Source organism: Stomoxys calcitrans, chromosome 5 (assembly GCF_963082655.1).
Source record: "Stomoxys calcitrans chromosome 5, idStoCalc2.1, whole genome shotgun sequence".
In the NCBI taxonomy this organism is placed as follows: Eukaryota; Metazoa; Arthropoda; class Insecta; order Diptera; family Muscidae; genus Stomoxys; species Stomoxys calcitrans.
The window spans coordinates 42,144,979-42,150,978 of NC_081556.1; positions in this window are offsets into that span (position 1 = coordinate 42,144,979).

Consider the following 6,000-nt stretch of genomic DNA (forward strand, 5'->3'; position numbering starts at 1 on the left):
CGTCGAGGTGAATCTGATGGCAGACTGCCACTAAAACCAAACCTTACCCAACCTAGGTTCCATTATCGATTCTTGTTTCCCTGGGCTATTTTATAAAACGCCATTTCATATACTTATATGCATATAGTTCTAATATGTTCAGGAGAAACGAAATATGGTTCTGGGAAACATAGTTGGGTTATGTCTATGGAACGTTCCAAAAATAATTTTAATAAGTTTATCTAAAATGAAACATAATATGTTTGTCAGAAACATAATATGTTTGCCAGAAACATAATATGGTTGTCAGAACCAAAATTTGCAATAAACCTTTTTTGTCGTAGAGAGAATTATAAACGGAATTTAAAAAAAATATTGTCAATTTAAAAACTGTTGATTAATTTTTTGTAAAATAATCATTAATATCTCAAAGCTCCTCATAAAGCTGTTTGTATGGTAATGCAGTTTTTTGGAATATTTTTAAGGGTTATAGCAACGATCTTCGTTTTTTTTTTAGAAATTCCCAAAGTGTCTTTTTGAACTTTGGTAAAAAAGAAACATTAATTAAACTTTTTGAAACATTAAGAACTCAATGAATTGTATTTGGTTTCGATACCTACTATTAACGAGTAGCTTAGAGCATACATATACAAAACCATTTTAAGATGTATGGGAAGATTTAGGCAAGGGATTTGCTTTCATTTTCAATTTTCTTAGCTTCAAAGTTGGCTTTGTAGTTTATTGCAAAATTGTCTATAAAAATATTACCAAGAAAAATAGACATTTTCATTTTTTATCAAAAAATTCCCTCATTTTGTTTAATTTTTCCCCTTTTTGATTTTTCATTTTCTATTAAATCTTCTCTTACTTTTTTATGGTTTTCCCCTTTTCCTTTGTTGGTTTAGATCCCTAAATGAGTTTTAACCAAATTTTAGGTCTTAAATGCTGTGCTGTGTGATGAATATGATTGCTTTATACAATTATAAGAAAATTTCCTTAATGTCCGTATGTATGTCCTTATGCATGTCCTTTAATTGGTATTCTTATGATTTTTTTGTTCATTTTCTTTTTATTATTTATAATAATCATTATGTTAGTAGAGGTGGGTTATTTCTTTTTCATACATATATAATCTCTTTTTTCATATTCTGATTTTTTTAATGTAATTTTTTCACATTGACTTTCTAGCTTTTCATTGAGTGTGTGTCCATGTGAGTTTTTGTAAACTGCTTCTAAATGATGTTGTAACACATTTCGTTCGATGTAAGTAAATACAATATGTGTGAGTGTGTATGTGGTGATTTTTCTTTACTGTTTTTATTGCAAAACGAAGATCGTTTAAGTATGAAATTGGGGAATATGGTAAAGGATTAATGTATGAAGGTATTCTCAAGTATAAATGAATCCATCCCTACATTTCAGAATGAGTTAAACAACGAAATTTTTGGAATTAAAGGGAATTTTACCAGAATTTTTATTGAAATATTTTGTCACAATTTCATTTAATGGCAAATTTTTTTTCAAAAAAAAAATCAAAAAAAAGTTTTAAATAAATTTCTGAAGAAAAATGTTTCTACCTTCATGACAGCCAAATCGAAAGTCAGCAGCATGATATGAAAAATGAGCGGAACTTTGGTCACAGATCACAAAAAAACCGAAAAAATTACCCTGCGGACCAGGCAGGAAACTGAAGAAGTTGTCACAGCAAGGGTCAATCGGCCGAAAGTCTAGTTTGTTGCTGAGGATACAGCTAACACCTCAACTAATTATGTGACAGCTGGAAATGACAACAAAGCCGAAAAACTACCCGGCATACCCCGAAGGAAACTGAAGAAGTGATAACGGTAAGGGCAATCAGCCGAAAATTCAGGTTGTTGCTGGGGATACAGCTGACACCAGCCGCTGGGAATGAACGGGTATGTCGAAGAGCAGTATACAGCGAAATTAGCCCCTGAACATTCCATTAAGGAGCAGGGGAAAACTTCTCACATATTAAAGAGTGTTGTCCGATACAAATTTTAGCTCAATGAAAAGGGATCACCTCTTTATAGGCGAATCCAAACGGCGTGCTGCAGTACGACATCTCGCTGGGGGGAAGTTTTTACATGGCTTCTATGTTTGGCATAGTACCTCACAAATGTCGCCAGCATTAGTAGGAGAAAACCATCGCAGAAAAACTTTTTCTGATGGTCTCGCCAGGAGTCGAACCCATTCAGTGTCTTAGACGGACAAGCTAACCTCTGCGCTACAGTGACCTTCAGACAGACACTCCAACTAATTCTGGCGAAGTTTATAAGAGGATCAGGTCTAACGCAGAGCTGAAACCAGCAAAACCACAGAAAAAGTGTTCCCCGCTTTCGAGTTATTTATGAAGACTTAGTCATCCCTCACAGTTTGAAAACTTCAATGGAGGTGAAAAATGTGGATCATGGCGTTGGAAGGCCGAGACAGCTCACCCACTTTGCAAATTTGCCCATGAACTTTTCAGTTAGAAACATGGGCAAACTTCTCACATATCAATGAGTGCTGTCCAAATCAAGTTTTCGCTCAATGATAAGGGATCTCTTTTTTATAGCCGATTCCGTACGGCGTGCTGCAGGGCGACACCTCTTTGGGGAGAAGTTTGCCCATGAATTTTCCAGTTAGAAACATGGGCAAACTTCTCACATATCAATGAGTGCTGTCCAAATAAAGTTTTCGCTCAACTATAAAGGATCTCTTTTTTTCAGCCTAATCTGTACGGCGTGCTACAGTGCGACACCTCTTTGGGGAGAAGTTTTTATATGGCATAGTACGTCACAAATATTGCCAGCACTAGGAGAGGATAACCGCCGCTGAAAATTTATTTTGATGTTCTCGCCAGGTGGCCTCCAAATAGACACTCCAATCCAATAAAAACCCTAAAACTGGTTCTGGTGAAGTTGGTAAGAGGATCAGGTCTACCGATGAGTACAAATCTGCAAAACCACAGAAAAAGTGTTCCCCGCTTTCGAGTTATCTATGAAGACCGAAACAGCCTTTCCATATTGAAGACTCCAGACAGTGTGCTATGAAGGTGAAAAAGGTGGATCAAGTACGAAATATTCTACGGAGGGAGACAAAGTAGTACGCGGGAAGCGCTCTCGGCTTCTGAGTCTTCAGGGAAAACCACAGGCCAAAAAGATGCAATCGTTGTTAAGGAGATGATTGCTGATAAAGGCAAACAGCGGCCCTCTAAAGCAAAAATTAGCCAGGAGGAACAATAGTTATGAGCTGTCATATGTTGTCATTGATATGAGGAGTGCATCCCTTAAGATACCATCCCTCAAATACCACATATTTAAACCCCATATTGCCATTGGTTTAAGGAGAGGTTATGGGATGAGGCGTCCTCAAACATTTGGCCCCCAAATTTTTACTCTTTAGGTGAGTTTGGGGAAATGGCGGTGTCCCAAATACATGGTCCCACATTTGGATTCAGTAAATAATTGTTATTTGTGGGGTTTTTTAGGGGGTAGACCCCCAATGCCTTTCATTTGAGCAACACATGGAGGTGGTTGGTAAATATGCCCGATTTAGGGGTGTTTTGGGGATTTGGATGGTCCCCCAAACACTTTGTCCTGAAAATATATCAGCATAGTGCTCTACTCTCAAATATTAATTTTTTGAACCTCATGTTGCCATTGGTCTCAAAATTGGATATCAAATTCGTTTTCTAATCTCAAATACCATTTCATTTAAACCACTTATGGCAAACATCAGCAAATAAGTCCGGTTTAGGGTATGGACCCTAAATATCAATATCGCTATCAAGATCCACTCCCTTTAGGACCCAAAATTGTCATGGTAAGCAAATACGTCCTATTTGGGCGTTGTTTTGGTTGTGCGACGTCCCCTAGGCAATTGGCCGCGAATATTGATATCAGATTCGTGGTCTACTCCAACATACCTTTCATTTGAGCCCAACATTTCCTTAGTCGGCAAACATGATGGGTTTCGGGGGTGTTTGGGGGATGGGGCGGTCGTTCAGTGACTTGGCCCTGAAAATATATATCAGATTCGAATTCTACTCTAAAATATTTCTTATTACAGCCCCATATGGGAATGATCTGCAAATACGTCCTATATGGGTGGTGTTATGGGGGTGGGGTGGCCCCATACACACTTTTTCCCGAATATTGATATCAGATTAGTGCTTTACTCCCAAAGACCTTTCATTTGAGCCCCATATTGCTATTGTAGTAAATTTGTCCTATGTGGGGATTGTTTTTGGAAGGGGTCCCACATGGTCCCACATTTGGGTTATCAGATTCGTATTCGTCTACACTTTAATACCTTTTATGTGAGCCCCATATTGCCATGATCAGTAAATAAGTCCTGTTTGGAGGGTGTTTTGCGGAAGGGATGCACTCTCAGAAACTTGGTGCCACTTTTGAATACCAAATTCGTATTCTACTCGCAAATACCTCTCATTTGAGTCCCATATTGCCAAGGTAGGTTAATATGTCCGATTTAGGGGTGTTAAGGGGTTTGGGGTGGTCTCACAAACACTTAGTCCGACAATTGGATAGCAGATACGTTTTCTACTCTTAAATACCTTTAATTTGAGTCCCATATTGTCATGATTGGTCTGTATATATATTTGGGAAGATTTTGTAGGCGGCCCCCCTAGGTACCCCATCCGAAATTTGTAAACCAAATTTTCATTTTTTGTTAATTTAAAAGAGCACAGAAAATTTCGCTTAAATCGCACCACCCATCACCGAGATCTGGCATTAGGGTAAGGGGGAGGGTCCGCCCCCCCTTCAGATATCAAAAAATTTAGTACCCTATTTGCACCACGGAATCATTATGCAATTTTTAAAATTTTGTCAAATTTTAGTTCTGTTGTCTAGTTTCTTATCGGTTAGGTTGAAAAGAGGGTTCAGATATTAATCCGCCCCATGCCACTAGGGGCATACACCTAAGCCAGTAATTGGCTTGTTGCGCGCTCTAAAAACTATAAAGTAATCTCTTAATAGAAAATTTTAAGTTTGGATTTCCGTAGTTTCTGGTAAGTTAAGTAAATTTTTTCTGAAATGGAGGGATAAATGATTTTCAAAGGTTTCAAAGAATGTGTGTGCCTACTTCCGACGGTAGGGAGGTGTGTTTATAGGGATTTACACCTTTGTTTTATCTTTTTTAGGAAAAAAAAAACAATATAGCACATAAGTGAGTTTTGTGTTAAGTTTTAGCCACAACCGTTTAATTCGTTTTTCAGAGTTTCTCTTAAGATGTTGATGATTTCAAAGTAAAGCTACAAAAAAAAAAGAAATCAATGTATCATAGCCTTAAAGGCTAAGGCCGTTTTTCAGCCTGGTGAAAACAAAAGAAATAATGAAAGTTTTCCTTTCAGAAGAATTTAAAGATAGGGATTGTTGAACGGTTGTTTTTTAAAGAAAGGGAATTGGTTGGAGTAAAGAAATGACTTTTTTTACGAAAAATAGAAATAAAAGTTTTTAATACTTGGATTTTAATTTTTTTATTTTCATGTTGTTTTTTTTTTAATATTAATAATAAATACACATTTTACACAAAAAACAACTGAATTATTTTTTTTTGTTTTTTAATTATTAAAATACATTGTCTTTAGGTTTTTTTTAGTTTTAGTTTTGTTAATACTTTCAATATGTTAGTTTATGCGTTTAGGTTTGTATTTTTTTTTATTTCTCTTTTATTTGACAGTTCTGTGTTTTTTTGTTTTTCTTGTTATTTAGAATTATATTGTTTTGTTTTAAATATTGTTCATTTTGTTTCATTTAAAAATTTAAATAAATTTACTTATCTACAAATAGCTGCCGTATCCATGAGAATTGTTTCATAAAACTCAAAGAAATTATAAATGCCAATGAAAGGTCAAATTAATGAGGGGGGAGGGGAAATAGTTAAGCATTTTTGTTTTTATTAAAAAGAAAGAAAACAGAAAATAAAACAAGCTGTCGAGTTAAACAATGTAATTTCTCTTGTGGTTATTCAGTCAAACAAGGAATATGGGAAGCATGT